The 27099-nt window shown below is 46.4% G+C and overlaps 1 protein-coding gene and 1 non-coding gene across 4 annotated transcripts in view; one reads left to right on the forward strand and one right to left on the reverse strand.

The window, feature by feature from the left end:
* Nucleotides 1-27099, forward strand: part of RGS19 (regulator of G protein signaling 19) — a 66555-nt gene that overhangs the window by 15668 nt on the left and 23788 nt on the right. Inside the window, exon 1 of one of the 3 annotated variants that reach the window (XM_028735462.2) lies at nucleotides 14109-14482. The exons of 1 other annotated variant lie outside the window; for it this stretch is intronic. The gene's annotated coding sequence lies outside the window, so the exon portion shown is untranslated. Of the gene's footprint in view, nucleotides 1-14108; nucleotides 14483-19504; nucleotides 19720-27099 lie in introns of those variants that run through there. One more of the 3 variants, XM_077929385.1, reaches the window with a different exon arrangement.
* On the reverse strand, nucleotides 17293-17365 carry TRNAK-CUU (transfer RNA lysine (anticodon CUU)). The gene has a single exon. It is a non-coding gene; the product is annotated as a tRNA-Lys (tRNA).

Raw genomic sequence — 27099 nt, forward strand, 5'->3', positions numbered from 1 at the left:
GACCATGAGAGTCATCTAGTCCAACCCATTGCAATGCAGGAATCTTTTGCCCAGCATGGGACTCGAACCCACAACCAACCCTGAGGTTAAGAGTCTCATGCTCTGCCAACTGATGATTATATTAAAATTATTAGATGCCAAACTTTCGGAGCTGGCATCAAATTCTTCCAGCCTTTCCAAGTCCATTGCTGGTGTAGAATGGGGAACAACTTTAAAGAAAATAAAATCTCCAGGCATGTCGAAGGAGCATTATTTTTAGTGCTTTGCATAATTTATATTGCATGCTGAATTTAGACTTCTTTCTGGCACGTTAGGGCACCTTGGCAGAATGCGCATGATCAGCCTTCTCCTTGCAACAGATAAATGCCCTTTGGCTCTCACATCCTTTCCTGTCTCTCAGCAAAGCCTTTCCACTGCACTGCTCAGGAATGCTTTTCAAAAGGAGGGTTAGGAAACACATTCCATTTTGTCTAAGGGAAATGCTGATTAAATAGCTATTGACTCTTCTTAAGCTGTCTTTGATGGAGCTTTAAGTAGTGATTAATAGGTGCTTATCTGCCCCTGCCGTTGTCCGTACCTCTATAAATATGCTTTTTGTGCAACAGTACTTGGCCGATGTAAATCTTAAGGCCCGGAAGGATTATAGAGATATAACACTCGAGGGAGCCCTTGTATTCTTTCGTGGGAAAAACTGGTTTTGGGTGTTGTGGGAAGGGGACGTATTTATGTGCACGCAGCGTAGGAGGTTAGAAACCTCTGTAAGTACAAGAAGAAACCGAAACTGAAAAAAAGCAGTTGTGAATAATACAAACAGAAATAAGACCAAAACCCGGCACAGAGGTTAAAACAAGCTGAAAACCATTTTTAGCAGAGGAATGAAGACATTTTCTCCCTGTCTTATAATAGTCGAGGGCGTCCAATGAAGCTGAATGCTGGGAGATCCAGGACAGATGAAAGAAAGGGCTTTGGCCATGCCTTGTTAGACTGTGGAACTCCCTGCCACAGTGATGGCGTTAAAGGCAGATTGGACAAATTCATGGAAGGGAAGGCTACTTTTTGCCGCCACTGTTGGAGGCGTTATGCCTTTGAATACCAACGGCTGAGAATCACCACTCGGAAGAGTTCTGTGACACTCAGATCCAGGGTGCATTTGATTTAAATCAAATCAATTTAAATAATGATTTAAATCACTAGTCAGTAAGACTTGATTTAAATCATTTTATTTTTTTTAACAGAAAGAATCATTCTTGCTGGTATAATCTTAATATTTACAACCAGTGGAAGGTTTCATTTTTGGAATAATAAATTTTCAGCGTAGTTTTTACAGTTATATCAAAAATTACCGATTTGGTTACACGATTAGAAATACATAGACCAATAATTATGAAATTATTGTGAGGTTTAATAAGTTAACTGTTTATATTTGGACAACTTTTCTGCTGTACTTTATTGGAAGGAGAAAAAATAATAATCATTTTCTTAATCACAATTTAAACAATTTATTTAACTAAAGCGATAACATTGTAGCATATGTATCCATGTTTGTTAACTGATGTGGTTAAACTTTTTTTAAAAAACCAACAAAAACATGAAAAACTTAAAACAAATCCTTATTTCCTGATGGATAGCCTTTGGACTATAATGTAACCTAAATAGAAATTATCATTATTCTTCCAACACAGGTATACACACAGACACCCTTGGATTTATGATAAATGTCTCCAAACACCCTCCATTTTTTGTGTATGTGTGTTCCCCACCCCAGCAGTGTTTTTACAAGTCTGGGTGCTCTTGCTTAGCTTAAATAGAAAACTATCTTTAGAAAGATATTTCCTCCAAAAGCATTTTATTTTAAAAATCCAATTAAAATAAAAAATATCCGATTTTTTTATTTTTAAAAATCATTGATTTTTATCGACCCAGCTCAGATCCCTCCTGTATCTGTTTGGTGTCTTCTGGGGTGCAGAGAAGGGAAATTCTGATCCTAAACACCCACTCCCTTGCGGGATATCTTCAGGAGAAGAAAAAACTAAGGAGTAAATCCTGCACAAATCTGGAATGGAGTCCCTAAGACGGTTGGGTGGCGTCTTGTCCACCTCCTTCCAGCGACTCCTGCAGCCAAGCTGGTGCCAAACGTCTTCCTTTGCTTTCCTTTGGACCCTGTCAGTGAGGCTGAGGGGGGGGGTCTTGTCGTCTGGGATCTAGGAAGCCCAGGACCTCCCTGCACCCTGCCCAGGCTTGCATCCAGGGTATCACTTGGGTGCTACTAATGCAGCAGTGGAATTCACCCCTGGAAGCGCACTCCATTGTCTCTCAAGACAGGCAGATGCCGTGAGAACAGGGGTCAGCAACCTTTTTCAGCCGTGGGCCGGTCCACTGTCCCTCAGACCTTGTGGGGGGCTGGACTATATAGTGGTACCTCTGGTTGCGAACAGGATGCATTCCGGAGGCCCGTTTGCAACATGAAAAGAGCGCAACCCGCAGCGGCTCGTCAGCGCATGCGTGGGTTGCGATTCGCTGCTTCTGCGCATGCGTGTGACGTCATTTTGGGCTTCTGCGCATGCACGAGCAGCGAAACCCAGAAGTAACCCTTTCCGGGCGTAACCTGAAAGAACGTAACATGAAGCGGACGTAACATGAGGTATGACTGTACAGTGGTACCTCTGGTTGCGAACAGGATCCGTTCCGGAGGCCCGTTTGCAACTTGAAAAGCCCGCAACCTGAAGCGCCGTATCTGCGCAGGTGCAATTTGGTGCTCGTGCACATGCGCGAGCGGCGAAACCCAGAAGTAATCCTTTCTGGTACTTCCGGGTCTCTGCAGGACGCAACCTGAAAAAACGTATAGTGAAGCAAATGTAACGTGAGGTATGACTGTATTTTGAAAAAAATAATGAGTGAATTCCTATGCCCCACAAATAACCCAGAGGTGCATTTTAAATAAAAGGACACATTCTACTCATGTAAAAACACGCTGATTCCCAGACCGTCTGTGGGCCAGATTTAGAAGGAGATTGGGCTGGATCCGGCCCCCGGGCCTTAGGTTGCCTACCCCTGTTTGAGAACAATGTGAGCGACTTGATGGCTCAATCCAGCAGTACTTTTCTGATGTTCTGAATTTGGACATCCTCCCTGGAGACCCTTCTCTCAAGTTCCCTGTCAACAATGTGAGGAGCGGTTGATTGCTAGGGAGAAGACCTCCTCAGCAGTGGTGGCCTGTTTGTGGAATGCCCTCTCCAGGCTGGCATTTTAGGTGCCAGGCGAGGGTGTTGTTTTTTTTTTTTTTAAGAATTATCCCAGGCATTTTAATGGGTACAGTGGTACCTCGGGTTAAGAACTTAACTCGTTCTGGAGGTCCGTTCTTAACCTGAAACTGTTCTTTAGCTAATGGGGCCTCCCACTGCTGCTGTGCCGCTGCCACGCGATTTCTGTTCTCATCCTGAAGCAAAGTTCTTAACCCAATATACTATTTTAGGGTTAGCTGAGTCTGTAACCTGAAGCGTCTGTAACCCGAGGTACCACTGTATAGTTATCTGGTGCTTTTTAGATTCTTTCATCAGATTAACAGTACAGTGGTACCTCGGGATGCAAACGGGATCTGTTCCAGAGCCCCGTTCGCATCCTGAACGCAACGTAAGCCGCGACGGCGTGTCTGCGCGTGCAGGGGTCGCGTTTTGCCGCTTCCGCACATGCGTGTGATGTCATTTTGAGCGTGTGTGCGAGCGGCGAAACCTGGAAGTAACGCGCTCTGTTACTTCCGGGTTGCCGCGGAGCACAACTCAAACGTGCTCAACTCGAAGCACATGTAACCTGAGGTATGACTGTACAGTCATACCTCAGTAATCCCTCTTGTTACGTCCGCTTCATGTTACGTTTTTTCAGGTTGCGTCCCGCGGCGACCCAGAAGGGGTTACGTCTGGGTTTCACCACTCGCGCATGCAGAGACGCACAAAATGACGTCATGCGCAGAAGCGGCGAATCGCAACTCGCGCGTGCACAAACGTGCCGCTGTGGGTTGCGTTCCTTTCATGTTGTGAACGGGCCTCTGGAACGGATCCCATTCACAACCAGAGATACCACCGTATACAAAGAGCTAGACTGGATTTGCCAAAGGCTTATCAGGTGCAGCATTCTGTTCTGAAAGCAGCCAGCCAGATATTCATAAGAAGCCTTCAAGGAGGACCAGGGGGCAACGGCCCAATTTCCCCGTCTGGGACCTCCAGCAAAGGCATTTATAATAGGTATGGTGCCTCCAACAGCACATAGCTATTGGTAACCACGGGGAAGGATACAAATGCCACAGATAAATGGAGAAACAGCCCTGGCAAAGCGCATGTAGAGATTCTGTGAGGAATGGCGTGGCGTTTTCCGATTCCAAAGAGAATTCGGCCGTCTTGCGGGGCACTTCCAAAGACGCAGAGCAAGACTCGTCTGAGACAGATGGACCTGCACTTCAGAGTGGCTGAAGTGGGAGGGAAAGGAATGCAAATTGAATCCCAAGGTTTAACCTTATCTCCCCAGAAATTTAGAAAGCCCTTTCCGTAATCCTGCAAGCAGAAAGAGAAGGCTGTCTTTATATACATTATTCCATTTCTATCCGCTGTTACTCCAAGGTGGCTTACGTGTTTCTCCTCGCCGTCTTTATTTTCACAATAACTCTACCAGGTCGGCTCGGCTGAGAGTTAATTGTTATAAGAAAAAACTGCTGCTTTATCCCTTATGGGGTATCCAAGAGCCCATACAGAATCTTTATGTAGGTTCTCTATGGGTAGGAGAAAATAACAGAGGCCAACCAGAGAATATTGAGAAGCAAAGCAGCTAGCAAGCCTGATCTTTATTAAACTGTTGCAACAGGGTGCTCACACACAAACACACACACACCCCGCAGGGAAGGAGGAGAGGAACCCAGAACATTGGTGTGCAAGCTCTTATACAGTGGTAAAGGTAAAGGTACCCCTGCCCGTACGGGCCAGTCTTGACAGACTCTAGGGTTGTGCGCTCATCTCACTCTGGAGGCCGGGAGCCAGCGCTGTCCGCAGACACTTCCGGGTCACGTGGCCAGCGTGATGAAGCAGCTCCGGCAAACCGGAACCAGAGCAGCACACGGAAACGCCGTTTACCTTCCCGCTATAAAGCGGTACCTATTTATCTACTTGCACTTAAGTGTGCTTTTGAACTGCTAGGTGGGCAGGAGCTGGGACCAAACGACGGGAGCTCACCCCGCCGCGGGGATTCGAACCGCCGACCATGCGATCGGCAAGTCCTAGGCACTGAAGTTTTACCCACAGCGCCACCCGCGTCCCTGATTATACAGTGGTTTGTTGTTGTTGTTTAGTCGTTTAGTCGTTTCCGACTCTTCGTGACCCTATGGACCAGAGCATGCCAGGCACCTCTGTCCTCCACTACCTCCCGCAGTTTGGTCAAACTCATGCTGGTAACCTCGAAAACACTATCCAACCATCTCGTCCTCTGTCGCCCCCTTCTCCTTGTGCCCTCCATCTTTCCCAGCATCAGTGTCTTCTCCAGGGAGTCTTCTCTTCTCCTGAGGTGGCCAAAGTACTGGAGCTTCAGCTTCACGATCTGTCCTTCCAGTGAGCACTCAGGGCTGATTTCCTTAAGAATGGATGCGTTTGATCTTCTTGCAGTCTATGGGACTCTCAAGAGTCTTCTCCAGCACCATAATTCAAAATTATACAGTGGTACCTCATTTTAGGGACGCGGGTGGCGCTGTGGGTAAAAGCCTCAGCGCCTAGGGCTTGCTGATCGAAAGGTTGGCGGTTCGAATCCCCGTGGCGGGGTGCGCTCCCGTTGCTCGGTCCCAGCGCCTGCCAACCTAGCAGTTCGAAAGCACCTCCGGGTGCAAGTAGATAAATAGGGACCGCTTACTGGCGGGAAGGTAAACGGTGTTTCCGTGTGCGGCTCTGGCTCACCAGAGCAGCGATGTCACGCTGGCCACGTGACCCGGAAGTGTCTCCGGACAGCGCTGGCCCTCGGCCTATAGAGTGAGATGGGCGCACAACCCTAGTGTCTGGCAAGACTGGCCCGTACGGGCAGGGGTACCTTTACCTTTACCTCGTTTTAAGTACTAAATTCGTTCTGGAGGTCCGTTCTTAACCTGGAACTATTCTTAACCTGAAGCACCACTTTAGCTAATGGGGTCTCCCACTGCTGCTGCACCGCCGGAGCACAATTTCTGTTCTCAACCTGAAGCAAAGTTCTTAACCTGAAGCACTGTTTCTGGGTTAGCGGAGTCTGTAACCTGAATAGTATGTAACCTGAAGCGTATGTAACCCGAGGTACCACTGTATAGACTTTTGAAATTGCCTCCCCTGTAGCTCAAGACCACCACCCCCCCCCCAAAACATCATACATACATCACAGAAAGAGGTGGTCCCCAGCAGAAATTTGAGCGTGTTGTTTCTCTCCTGTCTGCCAGGATACCTGATAATGCCTTATCTGATTGCCTTTTCTGGGTAGCCTGGCCATTCCTTGGCGATGGTCAATACTTAATTCCTGAATCTCTTGTGCATATTGATAGTGTGCTCAGCTTAACAGATACTTCCCAGACGGTATTTACAGGGAGGTGTAAGCCCCTACAGTCCAAAGACAATTGGAAAGCTTTTCCCATTTCCTTCCTCCTTGCAGAGAAAGATTTGAGGTCAATTTGGGAGAGTCAAAATGGCTTCAGGATTGTTCTCCTGTACTATTTCAGACACGTGGCTTATGTATGTCTTTGCCTTGAACATTATGAACATTTATTAGATAGATAGATAGATAGATAGATAGATAGATAGATAGATAGATAGATAGATAGATAGATGATAGATATGAATGAATGAGAGAGCTTCATGGCCAAGTTTGGATTTGACCCCCGGGTTCCCAGAGCCTATCCCAACTTTCTAGCTACATCAGTCTGTTACGGTGGCTTCTGTTTCTCACGCGTCTGCTGGACTGGACATTGTTGTTTGGAAGGAGATAGGAGCCATATAAGTAGTCTTTAAAAAGATATATATTTCTGCTTAAATGCAGTGCATTTCCTCCATAAATTTTGCATGGCCCACCTTGCTTGTCAATCACAGGTTTGCCCAGGCTTGTAAACAGCTGCTGGCCCAATGGCAATGTCCTCTAAGCATTCATTGATAAAAAAATATATAAAAAACATTACAAAAGCGTCTTTCTCTCCCTGCTGCTTTGAAAGTCACAAATGACTATTTGTGGGCAGGCAGCCAATAGCACATTTATTTATTTTTGTAGGCTCATCTATACCTTGCAGACTCATTTGCAAAGCTGAGTTTGCTAAACAGGAAGAACTACGGCTTACAAGGAAACACACAGATGGCGTCTTTGTAAATGCAAACGAATCTCACTGCTAAAAAAAAATGAGCCACTCCCATTACGATTCAGTAGAAAAATAATCAGCTTCCGTTAGTGAAAAGGTGTCATCTTGATTGGTGACAAAACCGGTGGTGTCACCTAGACCCAGTGTGGTTTAGTGGTTGGAGCAGGCAGCCCCAACCTTTGGCCCTCCAGATGTTTTGGACTACAATTCCCATCATCCCTGACCACTGGTCCTGTTAACTAGGGATCATGGGAGTTGTAGGCCAAAACATCTGGAGGGCCGCAGGTTGGGGATGCCTGGGTTACAGTGTCAGGCTAGGATCTGGGAGACCAGGGTTCAAATCCCAACTCAGCTATGACACTCATTGGGTGACCTTAGTCCAGTCCCTGCCTCTCAGCCTAATCTACAACACAGGGTTGTTGTGTGGATTCCTTGAGGAGGAAGAGAAGAACCATGAATACCATCTTGAACGCCTTGGAGAAATGCAATAAAAAATGCAGATTATTATTATTATTATTATTATTATTATTATTATTATTATTTATATCTCACCCATCTGGCTGGGCTTCCCCAGCCACTCTGGGCAGCTTCCAACAAAATATTAAAATACAGTAATGCATAAGACATTAAAAGCTTCCCTAAACAGGGCTGCCTTCAGATGTCTTCTTAAAGTGTGGTAGTTGTTTTTCTCTTTGACATCTGATGGGAGGGCGTTCCACAGGGCGGGTGCCACTACCAAGAAGGCCCTCTGCCCGGTTTCCTGTAAATTGGCTTCTCGCGGTGAGGGAACCTCCAGAAGGCCCTCGGCACTGGACCTCAGTGTCCGGGTAGAACGATGGGGGTGGAGACGTTCCTTCAGGTATACAGGACCGAGGCCGTTTAGGGCTTTAAAGGTCAGCACCAAGACTTTGAATTGTGCTCAGAAACGTACTGGGAGCCAGTGTAGGTCTTTCAGGACCGGTGTTATGTGGTCTCAGCGACCGCTCCCGGTCACCAGTCTAGCTGCCGCATTCTGGATTAGTTGTAGTTTCCAGGTCACCTTCAAAGGCAGCCCCACATAGAGCGCATTTCAGTAGTCCAAGCAGGAGATAACCAGAGCATGTACCACTCTGGCAAGACAGTCTGCGGGCAGATAGGGTCTCAGCCTGCGTACCTAATGGAGCTGGTAGACAGCTACCCTGGACACAGTGGGGTTTAACCTAACTAAGCCCTAATCAGAGAAGTCCCATTGAAATTATTGGAACTGTTATTTTTACTAGTTGCTTTCATTACAGAAATGATGCCAAGCGACTTGCAAGTCCTGTCCATTAATTTCAGTCGGTCTACTCTGAGTATCCCTTGAGGAATGGCCAGTGAATCACTTGTAGCCCCTGTATATTTTCCTGCGTTACCTCTCTCTTTCCTTCTCTCTGAGGAACATTCAGGGGAGCCGGGGGGGCAGGAAGGGTCAGGGTTGGGGGGAATGGGGGGAATCCCCATTTACATGTGTCCTGTAACGGAACCCTGGTCTGAGTGGCTCCCACAGGGAAGCCACAGAAAGATTGTGGTTATGTCAAGGGTGCTGTGGACTCGAAAAGGTTGAAAACCACTGGCAGAGGCACCACACCCCATCCCAGATGCAGGGAATGTGGAGTTATGATCTGGCTCAGGGATGTGGGAAGGATTTTGCCTTATGCCATCTCTGTAACCTGCACCGCTTAACCTGCATTCTGCACCCGCTGAACCCAGCACACTCTGGAAAGGCAGCCCTACTTTGAACTGCCTCCCCCCCCCCCCCCCAATAATTGCATCCTTAAAGACAGTTCCAAACTGGGGAAAGAGCACGGCTTAAAAAGCTTGTTGAAAAAGGAATTTCCTCCGCGTATGCTAAGAAGGCAACCGAGGCGGCCCTTGTCTTAATATTCCAGGGGAGGGTAATCTGCGCATTATGAATTATGGTGCTGGAGGAGACTCTTGAGAGTCCCATGGACTGCAAGAAGATCAAACACATCCATTCTTAAGGAAATCAGCCCTGAGTGCTCACTGGAAGGACAGATCCTGAAGCTGAGGCTCCAATACTTTGGCCACCTCATGAGAAGAGGAGACTCCCTGGAAAAGACCCTGATGTTGGGAAGGATGGAGGGCACAAGGAGAAGGGGACGACAGAGGACGAGATGGTTGGACAGTGTTCTCGAAGCTACAAACATGAGCCTGACCAAACTGCGGGAGGCAGGGGAAGACAGGAGTGCCTGGCGTGCTCTGGTCCATGGGGTCACGAAGAGTCGGACACGACTAAACGACTAAACAACAACAATCTGCGCATTACCTGCGCAGATGTCACTGCTGCTTCCTGTAGTAAACATTCGTCGTAACAGATTTCTGCATGCGTTTCGTCTTCGCTTGGCTGGCCTACCCTCTGCTTCGAAAGGAAACTGGACCACGATTCTACTGCCGTGTTTCTTTTCCTGAACCTTTCTAACCTAGAGCAGTGGTTCCCAAATCGTTTTTTGCTCCTTTGGTTCCTTAAACTCCTTCCCAGCGCCCCCTACCCTATAAATAGGTAAAGGCTAAAGGAACCCCTGACCATTAGGTCCAGTCATGACCGACTCTGGGGTTGCGGCGCTCATCTCGCTTTATTGGCCGAGGGAGCCGGCGTACAGCTTCCGGGTCATGTGGCCAGCATGACTAAGCTGCTTCTGGCGAACCAGAGCAGCGCACGGAAACGCCATTCACCTTCCCGCCAGAGCGGTACCTATTTATCTACTTGCACTTTGACGTGCTTTCAAACTGCTAGGTTGGCAGGAGCAGGGACTGAGCAACGGGAGCTCACCCTGTCGCGGGGATTTGAACCGCCAACCTTCTGATTGGCAGGTTCTAGGCTCTGGTTTAACCCACAGCGCCACCCGCGTCCCTTACCCTATAAATAGCTTTATTCAAAATAGTGGTTTGCACTGCCCACTCAGGAAGATAACGGCACAGTGAAATTCAAAGCAGGAGCAATTAACTGCACATTTATTTCAAATCCAATTAAAGCTATTTAGTTTAATGAATTTGGCAAAACGGATGCTCTTGATGCTGTGATAACCAGCTTTTCGAAGGGGCGAAGTGATTTGGAGCTTCTGAGAATTTGTTCAGAAGTAAGCTGAATGCTCTTGGGCAGTCTTAACAGACAACAATAAGATCCACCTTGGCGGCCAAAGGGGTGCTTTCAAAGAGATCTTCAAAATTCTTTTCTCCACAATTGACCCATTTCTGACACCCGCCTTTTTCCCCTGTGGGGCTGGCCTTCTCTCATGTGGCAGTGACTCTCGGATCAGGATGCATGTGAATAAGTGAGCTCTGCTTCAAGGTCTCAACTGTGCGACGGTCAGTGAGGAACTGGGCGGTCAGTTGGCCACTGGCTCTTCTGCCTCTGTAAAGCAGCTTGATGCATCAACATAACTGGATCGCCTTTCTGTGAACACCTGGGAGAAGAGATGAGCTTAATACTGTCTTGTTGGAAGCACATTCCATAGGGCAGGTGCTACCACACCAAAGGCCCAGAGCAGGCATAGAGAAACTCTGGCCCTCCAGATGTTTGGGACTACAATTCCCATCATCCACTGGTCCTGTCAGCTAGGGATGGTGGAAATTGTAGTCCTATGCCTGCTCCAGTGCATCTCTCCGGAGGGAATGAAGTGACCAGGCAGGGGTATACATGGTTAGGGGTCCCTGGAGATAACCTAGGACGCAGGTAAAGATAAAGGACCCCTGACCATTAAGTCCAGTCGCGAACGACTCTGGGGTTGCAGCGCTCATCTCGCTTTATTGGCTGAGGGAGCCGGCGTACAGCTTCCATGTCATGTGGCCAGCATGACTAAGCTGCTTCTGGCGAAACCAGAGCAGCGCACGGAAACGCCGTTTACCTTCCTGCTGGAGCGGTACCTATTTATCTACTTGCACTTTGATGTGCTTTCAGACTGCTAGATTGGCAGGAGCAGGGACCGAACAACAGGAGCTCACCCCGTTGTGGGGATTCAAACTGCCGACCTTCCGATCGGCAAGCCCAAGGCTCAGTGTTTTACACCACAGCACCACCTGCGTCCCTAAGGACGCAGCTACACAACTGCAAAAAAAACCATTTTAAATGTGTTGTAAAGTGCAATATACAAATGTGACACTAGATGGCAACAGTGAGCTATGCAAAATTCAATGTATTTTTCAAAACTTTTTTTTTAAAAAATGCATTTTCGCAGTGTTTTTAATATGTGTGTTGATTCCACCCTAGTCCCACATTGTCCAGGGTTGTCGTAGCTCCTGCCCAGAGAAATATCATGCATGGAGCTGTCTGCAGAACCCAGGTTGGGATATATACCCCTGCTGATGGCAGTATGCAGTGCATGGGAATGGTATGGATTTAAACTGGATTTCAAAGGGGCTATGGAGACAGCAAAGAGACCACATAGAAGTTGTGATTTGGAAAGCAGAGAGAAGCCGGTTCTGAAGCAACTTGCATTTTAAAACCCGACCAAAAAAAAGGATTGGTTTTTTTATCATGGCAGCCGTTTGACTCCATTCATTAGTCAAGAATATATTGGAAGGACATAGCTTATTTGGCAATGAGAGCTGCAGTGGAAATATGTAATTAGTTAGTGGGTTTCACCTGATTTTCATATTTAATCACAGCCAAGACTCTTTATAAAGCAATTCTCTCAACCTCTTTGCTCCTTCTCCAGCTCAAGGGATGTCACCCATTCATAATGGCCCAAAACTGTAATAGCTCATATATTTAGCTAGTGGGAAACATATTCTTCACAGCATCAGCCCGTATTTTGTTGGAGTGTTGTGGAGGCTGTGTAGCCTTGATCCTATGCAGAAGTGAGTGGGCCCGGTGGGGCTTACTTGAAAGAACCTGTTCACAGAACTGCCCTGAAACTGTGTGGGATTGAGGTTAAAATCAGCAACACATTTATAGAAAACTATTTGGTGTTACTTGCTTTTGTTTAAGTACCCATGCTGTGTCATTTGGCTACGTTGAAATTATTCTTAATTTCATTTATGAATCCCTTCCTGTGAAGCATCTCAATTGATACAATCCAATCCAAACAACATACATTGCATATATTAAAAAAATAATAGTTTGAGCAATTAACATATATGAAAAGAGTTCATAAAGCAGTTTCAGATACATTCAGATAACAGCTGGCACATACATAGTGCTTAGTTCATAGCACTGGAGTTTGTGATTCCCAGTCTGAACAATGAAATCTTGTGCAAGATGGTGAGTGGTATAATGCAGGCTTGCATTTAGCTACTAGCCTGGTATCCACTGGTAGGCATGCCGTGCAGGTGAATGAAAGCCTTCTGGGGGAAAGAGAACTAGACACCTGGAAGCAGACTACTCAAACCTTCATTGGAAAAGAGTTCCAGAGCTTGGAGGCTGCCCAGGAGAAAACCCCTTTCCCCACGGAGGCTAAGCCAGACTTTGTTGGATGGAGTCTGTAGGTCAGACATGTCCAAAGTCTGTTTCGGGGGCCTAATCCGGCCTGCTGGTCGGTTTAATCTGGGCCCTGTGGCAGTTTATTTCCTGGGGTAAAATCCAAAAAAAACCTCAGCAACTTCAATCCTAAAAAGAAACTCAACAATTTTGGGGTAAAATCCTTAAAAAAGCTCAACTTCAATCCTAAGAAAAGGTCAGAGGTCAACAACTGTGGTTGGCCCTTTGGTCGGCCCCCACGGCCCTTCACTTCATCAAATCTGGCCCTCTTTGAAAAAAAGTTTGGACACCACCCTTGTAGGTGAACCTCCCCAAGAAGGTTTCAAGAGCTGGAAGGGAGGGCATGTTCATAATGGGACTACAGATAATTAGGACCCAAGTTGCCTTAGGATTTAGAGATAAGACATAGCGCAGGGATGTCCAACCTGTAGATCACGATCTACTGGTAGATCACCTGGGTGCTCCAGGTAGATGGCGGGACGATAGGAAGTGATCACTGAGAAACAGATTTGGGGGCCCCCCAAAAAAGCTAAACAACCCTTGGCAAATCTCCCCCCGTTTAGTTGCCACCTTTGGTAGATCACTGCCAGTTTTTTCATACTGGGAGTAGATCACAGTCTCTTGGGAGTTGGACGGGTCTGGACATAAGCAAGGGATGTTTTGCATGCAGAAGGTGTCTGGATCATTTCCAAGTAGGACTGGAAATGTCCCCTCCTTGAAAAACTGGAGAGATGCTACTAGCCTGTGTCAGCAATGCTGAGCCATCTGGGCCAGTGGTCCGATTGTATAAGCAGCTCCCTGTTTTCCTGTGTTCACATCACTTGGCAAGCCGTTTGTCTCATTCTGCACCAGCTACAAGTTCCAGACATTTCGCCCCAAAGGCAGGCTCTGCATAGAATGCCTCTGTCGGCAGATCTGGAAGTTGCATGGTCTGAATGAGAACAGCCTGGTCTCTGTCTTCCTGTGGCACTCAAAGCAGGCATGGCAGCCAACGCTGATAAAATGCCATAAGCTGCCACCTGGGATTCCAAGAGCACAGCCACATTGCTAAGGCCAGCAGATCTAGATCTCTTGCAACGTATTTTTTTAACCAGCTTTGGCAATTAGGTTAAAGCACCTCCATAATTGCAAAAAAGCAATATTTTTATTTTTGCAATATTTTAAAACCAGTTGGTGATTAGATGAACGCACCTCCATATTTGCAAAAAAAAAAATAAATGCTTATTTTTTGCAATATTTTTGCTGAAGAGTTTTGCGGCACGGCAAGAGAACGTAACACGGAACGCTCTCTCTTTCTCGTTCCAAACCCCCCTCCACACTCTTTCTCGTTTTCTCAACCGCTTCCTCTCTTCATTCTCTGCGCGGCCACCAGCTTTTCCTGTCCCTAGGAAGCCTTCACAAGAGATCTTCGCTGGCCGGGGCTTTCCCAAAAAAGGGCTTTAGCGTTGCATTTAGATTATGCCATTTCCTTTGCCACTCCCTTTCCTGTGAAGTAACAAGACATTCACTTCCCCTCTCCTCCTTTTTTTTCCTTCTTTTTGTTCTATCACCCCTCGAGTCTATCTATCTGCCTTTTTTTTTCCCCCTTCCTTTTTTTGCAAAATGTGCTGTGCCGTGCCCTGCAAGTAGACATCAGTCTGCTTGGAGAGAACTCAGGATGGCTAGATGGAATCCTGCCAGCCACGGAACAGGTAAGGGAACCTGTACCAACCTGGAACTTTTTTACTATGCTCTCACGGTTGTCTTCTTCTGACTTTGGGCAAGATAGCCTTTCGCAACGGGGTGGTGTCTCTGCAACTGCCCAGCCCCAGCAGCTTTTGCAAACAGAGTCCACTTGTCCACAGTGTTTGGGCTTTATTTGTTTTTAACCACCTGCCCACAACTTCATGTGTCCGTTGCCCCAGGGGGAAAAGAACCAGCTTTTCCCCTACCTGTTTGCAAAAGCTTCCTTGCAGGGAGGCAGTTCTTACAAACTGGGGGCAAATAAATGTCTACCTGTCTGCCTCATTTAAGGGCCTGCCTGTCAAAACTATATTCTAAATACTTCAGTGCTATGCTGTAGTTCATTCCCGAATGATTTCCCTTAATGCACATTTGTATTCCGGTGTCTTCATAACTAGGGGAATTTCTGCTTACTCAGAAGCTTGGCGTTTCGGGAATATTTGTGCTCAGAGCTGGAAAAAATATTTCATATCCTATTTTACGCTGGCGTGACCCGTCCTTGTCTCAATGCTTTCTGCTCGTTCTCTTCCATTTTCCTCTTCATCTCCTCCCCACCTCTTTTTCCTCCCATGGCTTTGTTCCACGCACTTTACCAGACTTCTTTTTAGCTGCTTCTGCCACCTCCGTTACTCTCCCCCCCGCCAGCCGCCAGCCGCCAACCTCCTCTTTCGGGGATCATAAATGCATAGATGTTTAAGTGGATTATCATATTGATGCTTCGGTTCAAGCTTATGCGCCGCATCTCGGTCGGCGCATAGAAATAAGCCCTCTTTGAAGCGCCGCGCTCGTGCCGCCGTCGCTCCTCGGAAGACAAAATCGTGTGGGCGCCTCTTCTGCGTGGGAAGCTGTTTGCACGAAGCGGTTCCTGTGCGTGGTGTTACTGCAAAGCTTGCTCTTTTTGCAGGGGGGCTGTGGCCAAAGATGGCGCTCGAGGCATTTGGGTGTCATTTCACCACAATGCATTCCTCGGGTGCAAAGGCATCCACCCAGTTTGCCATCTCCTTCCTCCATGTCGACACTGAGGTTACCCTGAGAGGTTTCGCACCTCTGCCAGCAGCCGTTGTGGGTGAACTGGGAGACACCCAGTTATACCACGTTCTCCCCAGGAACTTTTGTCCGAACCCCACATTTCCCTCTTTCCAGTAACTGGCAACTCGCCACCCTGCCCATTTCTGTTTTCTAAGCCCATAAACTTCTCCCAGAACATATTAATCTGCTGCTGCTTTTATCTGTTTTATTTAAATATTCATACGACGTTTCGCATTTTAGGATTTCTGCTCCAGATTATTTTCATTTCTTTGTTCACGTTAACTCTATTTCAAGATGGGATAGTGGCAGAACACATACTGTCAGCTTACAATTGTATTTTATTTTATTTTCTGACCAGGATTCGGCTACATAACTTCAATGACCAAGTAGTTTGTTTGTTTTATTATTATTATTATTCTGTATCTTGTGTTTCTGTATTGTGATTTTATGTTGTAACTGCCCTGAGACTCGCAGGTATAGGGCGGTTTACAAATTAAAAAATAATAATAGTTCGTGAGTTTCCTGAAGCTATTTTATTCTAATTGTACCTCTAGCTTAATAGTATATTAAAGGCAGTAAGCGAATTTCCTTTCCACTTGGATTAGTCATTGTTTTGTGTTGTGATGTAGGGGCTTCCTTTTCATTGCCTGCTTTTATTTTATTTTTATTTTAAGAAGACCCGAGGTGGTTACAGGATCTGACAGGAGTCACCATCCTGGCAGAATGATTCCTACCCACATATCAAAAATTTTCCTAAAATCCCACCATGTGCCACTGCCCCCCACTCCCAAATCTACTCCAAGTGGGACGTTTTTAATGGTTAATGTTTTATTGTGTGTTTTAATATTTTGTTGGGAGCCACCCAGAGTGGCTGGGGCAACCCAGTCAGATGGGGGTGGCATATTAAATAACAAAATTACTATTATTATTGCTCCCCCCAAAAAATTGGGGGGATCCCCACAGCAGATGGGTGTGTGAAGAGAGCGAGGGGAATTTCCACAGGACGGGTAGAAGTCATTCGCAACTTTATGCCATATACTATAAACCAGTGATGGCCAAACTTGGCCCTCCAGCTGTTTTGGGACTACAACTCCCATCATCCCTAGCTAGCAGGACCAGTGGTCAGGGATAATGGGAGCTGTAGTCCCAAAACAGCTGGAGGGCCAAGTTTGGTGATCACTGCTATAACCCCCCCCCCAAAAAAAAAAAATCCTGGGAAGTATAGTTGTTCAGGGAAACCCCCCTATTCCCCTTCACAGGACTATAGTTCCCAGAGTTGTTTTATAGTCAACTCCTCTTCAGAAGGGAGTGCAGAAAATGGCGGCCTGAAGACAGAAGACATTTCCCAGGATTCTCTGGGGGAAGCCATGACGGTTTAATGTGGCATCATCGTGCTTTGAATATATGGTGTGAATGTGGCCTTTGGGCTGGATTCAAACCCTGTGATTTTCTGTGTGAGAATTAGTCTCTGGTTTCCAGGCGGTGAAAATATCCCAAGTACATAGTGGGCAAAGATGCCCAGGAAATTAGATGAGAACTAGGCCCGGTCCTAAGTTAGGCCGGAAAAGGCGGCCTACCTCAGCTGGCAGTTTCTTGTGGGGCCAGGAAAGAGTGGCAAAAATTGACAATTAGTTAACCAACATGTATTTTTACCACAGGTTTGTGGTAGGAGAGGTGAATGCCGTTTGGATATGCCCCAAAGTGTTTTGGGTCGTCTCTGGATGTGAGGCAACTTTCCTGGGAATCTTTTTGCCCATTGTGGGACTCGAACCCACAACCCTGAGATTAAGAATCTCATGTTCTACCGACTGAGCAAAGTGGGCATTTGTGTGTGTGTGTGTATGTATGTGTGTGTGTGTGTGTGTGTGTGTGTGTGTGTGTGTATATATACAGTGGTACCTCGCAAGACGAATGCCTCGCAGAACAAAAAACTCGCAAGACGAAAGGGTTTTTTGTTTTTTGAGCTGCTTCTCAAGACGATTTTCCCTATGGGCTTGCTTCGCAAGACGGAAACGTCTTGCAAGTTTGTTTCCTTTTTCTTAACACCGTTAATACAGTTGCGACTTGACTTCGAGGAGCAACTCATAGAACGTGGTGTGGTAGCCTTTTTTGAGGTTTTTAAAGACTTCGGTGATTTTTGAAGCTTTTCCAAAACTTTCCCGACACCGTACTTCGCAAGACGACAAAACTCGCGGAACGAATTAATTTCGCCTTGCGAGGCACCACTGTATGTATATATATATATACGAAAGCATATATATATATGTATATATATATATATATATACACTTTGCAAATTCATATACTGCTTTAATAGTAAAATGCCGAAGCAGCAAACAATGTCAAATTGTCTTTTTAATAATAATAATAATAATAATAATAATAATAATAATAATAATAATAATAAAAAGACACATTCCAGGGAAAGCTTGTGGAAAGAAATTGTAAACTTTTTTTTTGCGTGGCTTTTGGCCGTTCCAGTGGAATATACTATAGTCGCCGTTCCCCTTGGAATTCCAGTTTTTTTAAAACTTAATTTGTGCGGCGTAGGACTGGCTCCTGGCGACCCCTTTGAACGTCACACTGCCGAATCACCAAGCCACAATTTGGAAACCGGGCGGCAATGACTCTTGAACTGCGCTGTTAAATCTGTTGCGTACGAATCCAGGTTCCCCAGAACAAAAAGGGGGAGCCGCCCCCTTTTCAAAGCAAAGAGACGGGTCCTTATTTTGTTGTCTTGGGAAATTTCCGCATTTTCAGATTGTTCCTCTTCGCAATTAACACACTCTCTCTCCTTCCTCTTTTTAAAGGGCGTTTTGAGATAAACTGCCCCGGTATTTTAGCTACCCAAAATGAACTTCCTCCTTTGCTCTGCTGCTGGGCAGATCCTCCACAGATTTTCGTGTGCCCTCGCTAGGCCAGGTCTGCAGAGCTTGCAATCTGCAAAGCCACATTCAGCCCATTGAAAGTGGATGGTGGCCTTCAGAAGCCTCCTAGGGAACAGAATTAGGGACCGACTATTTTTTGTAATCGTAATCAAAGAATAATAGAATTGGAAGGGACCTCGAGGGTCCAAACCCCTTCAATGCAGGAATCTCGGCAAGGGCCCTTCTCCTCCCAACTATTGCTGTCTCACACTTTCTCCACTCTAAAATCTGGAGATTCTCTGTGCTCCGAAAACCCAAAAAGAATAGCCAAGGCGTGTGACCTTTTTCAGATTGCGGCCAATGGGTTTGAACTAAAGGGACCCGTCTGATGACGGGAATAACTTGCTAGTTGGGTATTTCCCCCCCATTTGTTTGCTTAAGTTGATCCCGAAGAGACAAGCCGTTACTGCTGAGCTTCAAAAGCAGCTTGTCTTTTCGGCATTAGAAGTTGCTTAAAACCGCAGTGCCTTGAATTGGAGCCCCAAATACTGGTTGAGCAATGCTGTAAGTTTCAGAGATGTGATTAATCACATCGAAGGGTCTCTCTCATACTTTTGTTTGTTTGTGGCCACTAATAAATCACTTCTGGGATTACCACTTGGTCAGCAGGACTGGGCGAAACCTTCCCCCGAGATATTCGTAGGCTGCTGCCAGTCAGAATAAACCATCCTTCCTCAACCTCTGGTGTTTTGCACTACAAATCCAAACTAACCAGGTGTTTTAGACTACAAGCACCAGATGTGCTGGCTGGGAGCTGTAATCCAAAATATCTAGAGGGAGCTGGGTTTGGGAAGGCTGGAATAAACCATACTGGGGGGCAAGATAGGCTAATTGACCTGGGATAAAGCACCAGCTTCGTCTATTTCCGTGTTCATGCGGAGCCTCCTTCCTTTGGGATTTCCACTGAAAGCATCTGTCAGGGCATGTTTATTAGGCGTAAGATATCCCAGCAGCTGGGAAGGAAGATTAGCCACCAAAAGAGATCAGCGGGGAGAAGCCCTCGCCAACAGACAGCTCCCTCCTCCAGCAAAGAGCTGCTGTGCTTGCTGAGGGCAAGTCCGGCGCAGCTTCCTCCTCCTCTGAGCACTGGGGAAGTCAAGGGGCAAGGCAGCCCTGAAGCCTTTCCAGCCTTCCTTCTATGCTGGTAGGGGCAGCATGTGGCCAGGAGTCCTCTGTGTTCAACACAAGCGGATCCAAATTCCTTGCACGCTCAAGCACTGTGCTTTGCAGCCTGGCTCTCGGAGTTTAGCGTGAGTTACGATATTCTTGGTGCATGTGCATGAATGTAGATATTGGAGTTGTATCTAACGAAGCCCTCCCATTTGCTCCAGGACTTAACATTTGTGCAAGGCAACGTCCCCCTCTCCTCCCCATGTTGCCCCCAAATCCTGGGGGTGGGGGCAGAGCAGGAGGGGAAGTTCTGCTGCACAAGCAGAAGTCCTTTTTGCAAACAGCATGACTTATTTGTTTCTTATTTGTACAGTGGTACAGAACTTAATGGGACACGGGTGGCACTGTGGGTAAAAGCCTCAGCGCCTAGGGCTTGCCGATCGAAAGGTCGGCGGTTCGAATCCCCGCGGCGGGGTGCGCTCCCGTTGTTCGGTCCCAGCGCCTGCCAACCTAGCAATTCGAAAGCACTCCCATGTGCAAGTAGATAAATAGGGACCGCTTACTAGCGGGAAGGTAAACGGCGTTTCCGTGTGCGGCTCTGGCTCGCCAGAGCAGCGATGTCACGCTGGCCACGTGACCCGGAAGTGTCTCCGGACAGCGCTGGCCCCCGGCCTCTTGAGTGAGATGGGCGCACAACCCTAGAGTCTGTCAAGACTGGCCCGTACGGGCAGGGGTACCTTTACCTTTACCTTACAGAACTTATTTCGTTCGGGATGTCCATTCTGAACCTGAAACTGTTCTTAACCTGAGGTACCACTTTAGCTAATGGGGCCTCCTGCTGCCACTGTGCCGCCGCCGCGCGATTTCTGTTCTCATCCTGAAGCAAAGGTCTTAACCCGAGGTACTATTTCTGGGTTAGCAGAGTCTGTAACCTGAAGTGTCTGTAACCTGAAGCGTCTGTAACCCGAGGTACCACTGTATTGAATATTTAGAGTTGAGATTAAATAAATTCCTATGTGTATTTTTTAAAAAATACTCAATTGAAAGCGTTGCAGTGAACCTGGCTAGCTTCTTTCTCCTCTGTTGCATTCTGGGAAAGGAGATTGTGCAAATGCTCGTGCGAGCCTCATCTCTGACCAACGAAGTCCAGAGTTGCATAGAGAGGCTGCTGAATGACAGGAAGGAGTTGCCCAAATGGTGAAACCAGATGCTCATCAACAAATGTAGAGTTCCCAATCCTGCGTTTGCCTCTAAAGGTGAAGGAAGTGGAATCGTTTTGTGTTGTGTGTGCTTAACCCTTCGCCGGCAGCAACTTGCCCCATTTCCCTGGGAAACATGGTCTTGGAGCTCAGCTAGAGTGAGGACCAGTTTCAGACGACCTGTAATGACCAAAGGAATAGTTAATTCCCTGGCCTTCCCGCACACACATATTGGTTCTTCCCTGCAAGTGACCAGTCCCTTTTTTCCCTCTCTTCAGAGGCAAACACAGAATTAGTAGCCCTATTCCCATGTTTTATGATGAATCACTAGTTCTGGCCTCAAGTTAGGGATGGGTGTTTTTTATGCACACTTTAGTATATGCATTTTTTTGTACACATTGCTTGTGTGGAGAACTGCATTGCGATATTCAGAGAAGTGCACATTTCAAAGGGATGCCTGTGTTTTGGTTCACACATTGGACAGTGCAGAATAGGTAGATTCTCCTTTCAATGCAAACTGAGCCATCTCTACTTCAAATGCACTTTAGAAATTTTGGTTGGAGTAGGCAGGGCCAGTCTTGTTTTGCAGCAGGACACATGCTGCTTTTCCAACCAAAGCAGCAGCGGCATGCATCACTTCTCCAACCGCGAGGAGGCTCCCTCCCTCCTAATTTGTACCTTTCCACATCGCTCTGTACACTCCATCTTCCCCAATGCCTTCTGCTTCCAGGATGGGTTAGGTAAAGACTTGTGGGGAAGATGGGTGGATGAAGGCTCATGATGGATAGCTTACTCAGTAGAGCATGAGACTCTTAATCTCTGGGAGATGATATATAATGAAATGAAAAAGGTATTTAAATATACCTTCCTGAAGAAACCAGAGGCCTTTCTCCTGGGCATCATAGGCCAATTGGTGCCAAAAAAGGATAGAACTTTCTTTATGTATGCCACGACAGCAGCAAGAATACTTATTGCAAAGTATTGGAAGACACAAGATCTACCCACCCTGGAAGAATGGCCGATGAAGGAACTATATGTAACTGGCAGAAATGACCGGCAGAATCCGAGACCAGGGAGAAGAGTCGGGGGAAGAAGATTGGAAGAAATTTAAAGACTATCTACAGAAATATTGTAAAATTAATGAATGTTAGAATGATGTTGGATAAAAAGTTAAGTGGTTTTTAGCTATAACGCTATAAGGAATATGAAAAAATGGATTATTAACAGGTAAAAATTTAATGTTATAATATTTTAAGATTAAAGACTAGGATAAACAAAGAAGGAAAGGATTTGCTGAACTAATAAATTGAATTGGAATACAAAAAAGGGAGGTGTGAGGAGGTCCGGGAAATAAGCAAATGAAAAATAAGTGATGGAAAGATGGAATTGTTTTTTAACTATTTTTATTTTGTATTTTTCTTTTTTCTTTTTTCATTTTGTAAAATCTTAATAAATATCTTTTTTTTAAAAAAAAGACTCTTAATCTCAGGGCTGTTGGTTCGAGCCCCATGTTGGGCAAAATATTCCTGCATTGCAGGGAGGTGGACTATAGATGACCCTCGTGTTCCCTTCCAACTCTACAATTCTATGAATTACGGAAGGTTGCATATGTCTGCACTCCTTAACTCTGTAAAGCTTTCTAGGGCCCCCTAGAAAGACGTCCGTCTTTCCAGACATTTATTTTTAGGAAGAGGCTGTCACTCAAGCCACGGTGCACACGCTCTGCATCCAGAAGGCCCTCTGTTCTGTTTCCCCCCTCCCCACCCTGAAATCTTCACTGAACAGAGTCAGAAGTGGCAGATCAGAGAAGAGCACTGAGTGAGCCCCTAGAACACTTACGGAGGAGAAGATCAGAAAGCGTATTTTATTTCTGCCTCGACTGCTGACCCAGGCAGCAAGGCAGTGATGGAGAGGCAGGCAGGCAGTATTAGGTCTCCCTCCCTGTCGTGGTCCCAGGACGTCCATCTCCTCTCCAAGCCTGCAATAAATTCTCCCCCACCCGTGCCACTGGCTGCCCATCAATTGGAAAAAGCCAGGACTGGAGAATGAATAACTCTTAAGGGCCATTCTTGCATTTTACGCTTTAGTTCAGGGGTCAGCAAACCTTTTCAGCAGGTGGGTGGTCCACTGTCCCTCAGACTTTGTGGAGGACCAGACTATATTTTTTTTGGGGGGGGGGTGAACGAATTCCTATGCCCCACAAATAACCCGGAGATGCATTTTAAATAAAAGGACACATTCTACTCATGTAAAAACATGCTGATTTCCAGACCATCCATGGGCTGGATTTAGAAGGCGATTGGACTGGATCCGGCCCCCAGGCCTTAGTTTGCCTACCCATGCTTTAGCTCATCTGGGTTGCACCACTACACTAAAACATTATTGCTGCCATTTTTTTGTTCAGTGTGTACTTTTTGTTTCCGTTCTCTCTTTACCCCCTTTATTTTTCGGTGTTCTCTTCTCTTTCTGCAGCCCATCTGAGTTTCATCCCCCCCCCCCCACTTTTGGGGGGTTGATGTTTAAATGCTTGGCAGAACTTAAATCCCTGCTGGAGGGGCACACTTTGCAATCACATAGAGATCTTGAGTTTAGGACAGTGGTGTTCAAACCTTTTTCAATGAGGGCCGGATTTGATTAAGTGAAGGGCCATGGGGGCCGACCAAAGGGCCAACCAAAGTTATTGAGCTTTTTTCAGGATTTTTACCCCAGGAAATAAGACTGCCACAGGGGCCAGATTAGACCCCCAAAACAGACTTTGGACATGAGAATGAGAAAGCCATGTTTATTACAGGAAATGCATGTGGGTTGGGAAAGTTCCCTAAGGTGGAGTCGCCTTGAGCTACGCATCTCTTCAGGAGAGACACACAAAGATGTCTCCTCTCCCAAGGTGAGGATGAAAAAGGAGGAGGTAGGAAATGAGGTTAGCAACCCAGGAGTATATTGGTCAGTCTTGCACCTGCGGGAAGGTCAACACAGGTTAGGCCAGGAAGTACAAGGAGGTTCCTCTCTCCCATGTAGACGCATCAGCCTCCAATGCAGTTTCAGCACTTCCTCCATGCAACAGGTTTCTGCGATGCCATTGCGCAGTCCTCCCCATCTCCCTTTTTTTTCTCCCTCCAGACTCCTCTCCCTGTCTTTCTTTCTCAACTCCGTTTCCTCCACCTTGTGTCTTATCCTTGCCTCTTCCTGCCTCGGACAGCCAACGGCACAAAGGGCTTTCAAACTCTCACACAGGAGAGAATCTCAGGTGGCCTCTTGCAACAGGCTGGGAAAGCTGTTGGCAATTCGGAAGGTGCAGAGACATCGTTCAGGGCTTTCTCTTCCCCTCTTTGATTTCTCGCAGGGCAACACAAGCGCAGGAAATAAGGTTTCACGTAGAAGCCTCAAGCTGCGTCAGCAGAGCCCATACGCAGTATGACACTAGCTACAAGCTAGGAATGGCTGTTCCAGAACGTTGTTCCATTTTCCAGGGCTGGAAAAATACCAGAAAACCCTGTTGCGTCCTGGCAAGGGTTTCCTTGCAGTTGTAACTGGAATGGGCATCGTCGGAATAGAAATGGCAAGATATTCTCCGTAAAGGCTCCTATCGCTGTCTTGGGTGCATTGAGGTTCTTTATTCCACAGCTGTTCCAGGGAGATGATCCCAGACTTTTACAGCTCTGCTAGTTTCTATTTTTTTTTTTTTCCAAATCCCAATCCGATTTCTAATTGCCATCATCTGTTTCTTCGGGTGTGGTCTGGCTAATCCCCCCCCCCCAATTTTCTCCCAGCTCACATCCTTGTGCTTGCTGAATTGGCCTGGTTTCCAGCTTCTCGCTGTGTGGTGTTAATATATTCTGTGAGGCAAGCACCTGGGATTCATGGGAGCATGTGTCTGGTTTTGATATTAACGTAGCCGCAGAGGGAATCCACAGAGTTTGTCGTCAGCTTGGCAGATGTTAACAGAATTGCATAACAGGATTCCAAGCTAAGCCTTTTTATCCTAACATTTGGTGGCATGGGTCTTTTCCCCCCCTTCATTTATTCTGCGCATTGAAGTTTTCTCATCCAGCTGAGAGTCGTCCCCTGAAACAGCCCTGTTCTCAGAAGCCGATGCCATGAATAGATAAGGTTTACCATAAGGTGCTTGAGTTAGGTGATCTTGACATCCTGTTTGTTTGGGGTCCAAGCGGAAGCGTGTCTTGTCTTTGCCAACAGCCGTTTTGCATTAGTCACTGTAGTTTTATCAAGCACCTTTCAGTGCTTTGGCAATGTTGTTATCTCATGCGACAGCCCTGTGAGGCGGGGCCAGTATCATTGACCCATAGTGCAAATTTGGTGAAAGAGACATTTGTCTGATGCCCTGAGCTGCAGGGCCGGGGTGCCTAGAGGAGATGTTCTGGTGAGGATACCACAATTTTTTGATGGGATGGTGGTGGAATTCATAGGTATAAACTGAGCACCTTAGACACCAATCATGGGAGCAATGGAAAAGTTCTTGATACCGCTTTGGTAACAGTTTATGGAATAAGGAGGGCATTAACACAAAAGCATGTGCTGTCTTTTTTTAAAAACTTCAGTCATTTATATCACTTTTAAGCAATACTTTATATACAATGGAAAAAGGCATGCATATTCCAAATACAATGTTGAAAACAGCATTTTTCATAACAATCCAAACACTAAGTTAATACCATGTACATGAATTCCGAAGGACCACCCTTTTGTCTGCTGCAGTTTATTTAGCAATATGCTATAGAAGTAAGAAATGAGTTTTGTCCCCCCTCCCATTCTATACAGTGATTGAATCTTCTTGCATTTTTCATATTTACATATAGTAATTCCAGAACTTGCATGATTTACACTATAATTGCTTTTCCTCATTTCAGGCCTCACATCGATGAATTAAAGAAAAGAATATGCTTCTTCTGTATTAAAATTATCATGGCCTAAGAAGCGATCATCCCTATTTATTTCTTTGTAAATCTAAAACCAGTTTTTATCAGCATGTGCTGTCTTTGATGCAGGTTCAGCCCTTGATGCCGCCCTGGGCTCCTTTGGGAGGAACGGGAGGAAGTTATAACTTTAATAAATTACTAATAACTTTCAAAAGACATGGGGAACATCCTGCAGGTGGTGCAAAATGACAAGAGTGGCTCGCTTTTAATAAATGTCAGCAGGGGGATTTGGAATTTCTTGGCAAAGATTTGGTGGGGAGGGAGATGGAATCATAGATCCATCAGTTCAGGAACTGGAGCTCAGGAATCCGGCAGGTGGCCACCCAACCTCTGCTTGAAAACCTCCAAGGAAGGAGAGTCCACCACCTTCCGAGGTGCTGGCAAGGCCTGGACAGAACCTTCAAATATGAAGGTGGTGATTGACTTCCGTGCCGAGGTTACTGGCAGGATGTTGAGGAAGGAGCAGAACACCAGGCAGGTCCCGTGTTTGACGCCCCCAGCCTGTGCTGCATTGTGCAAGTAAGAGAGTCTAGACTCAGCTTTGGAGTTTTTGTGTCGTGGTGGTTCTGGCTGCTTTACAGATGGTTTGCATGAAAGGGAGAGGCAGTGGCAAGAAGGCTAGCATTGAAACTGGAGGAAAGCGGTTCGTTTCTCTCTCCCTGCCCCATGTGCAAATGCAGTAGAGCTGGGAAATGCTCCACAGCCAGCTGTTCATACCAGGGCCATGGCTCAGTGGCAGGACAGGTCCCTGTCTCTTAAAATCTCAAATAGAGTGCCTAGTCACATACCTCCACATGTGGTGGGAGTGTCCCAAAATCCAACTATTCTGGACAACAGTCATACGAGAAATATTTAAAATAGCCAAGCAAGTATCAGAAATCACCCCAGAAATGGCCCTACTAAACATCTTCCAAGACAACAATGCCCACTTACACCACAAAGAACTCATAACCCACCTACTTTCAGCAGCCAGAAACATCATAACCAGACACTGGAGAGACCTGTCAGGAATAAGCATGGACCAATGGTACCGAATAATATGGGAAACAGCCTGACTAGAAAAATTAACCAATAAACTGAAACTGACACAGGGACAAATAGAAGAAGACGCCTTCACCCCGGTATGACTCCCCTTTATCACATACACAGCCCAACAAGACAATGACAAAAATCCACCAACAGCATACAAATCATTATGGCTAGCCTGATCCAAAACACCCACCCACCCCACTCACACACAAAAACAAAGACCACCACAGCCAACCACAAATGAACAGCCACACCCTAGGCCAACCCCAACCTCTCTCACCACCAAAGGAACACAAGTGAACAGCAGAGAACTCGCATAAGCAACGCTGACACAAAACCCCACATATATTAAGTA

Source organism: Podarcis muralis, chromosome 5 (assembly GCF_964188315.1).
Source record: "Podarcis muralis chromosome 5, rPodMur119.hap1.1, whole genome shotgun sequence".
Taxonomy (NCBI): Eukaryota; Metazoa; Chordata; class Lepidosauria; order Squamata; family Lacertidae; genus Podarcis; species Podarcis muralis.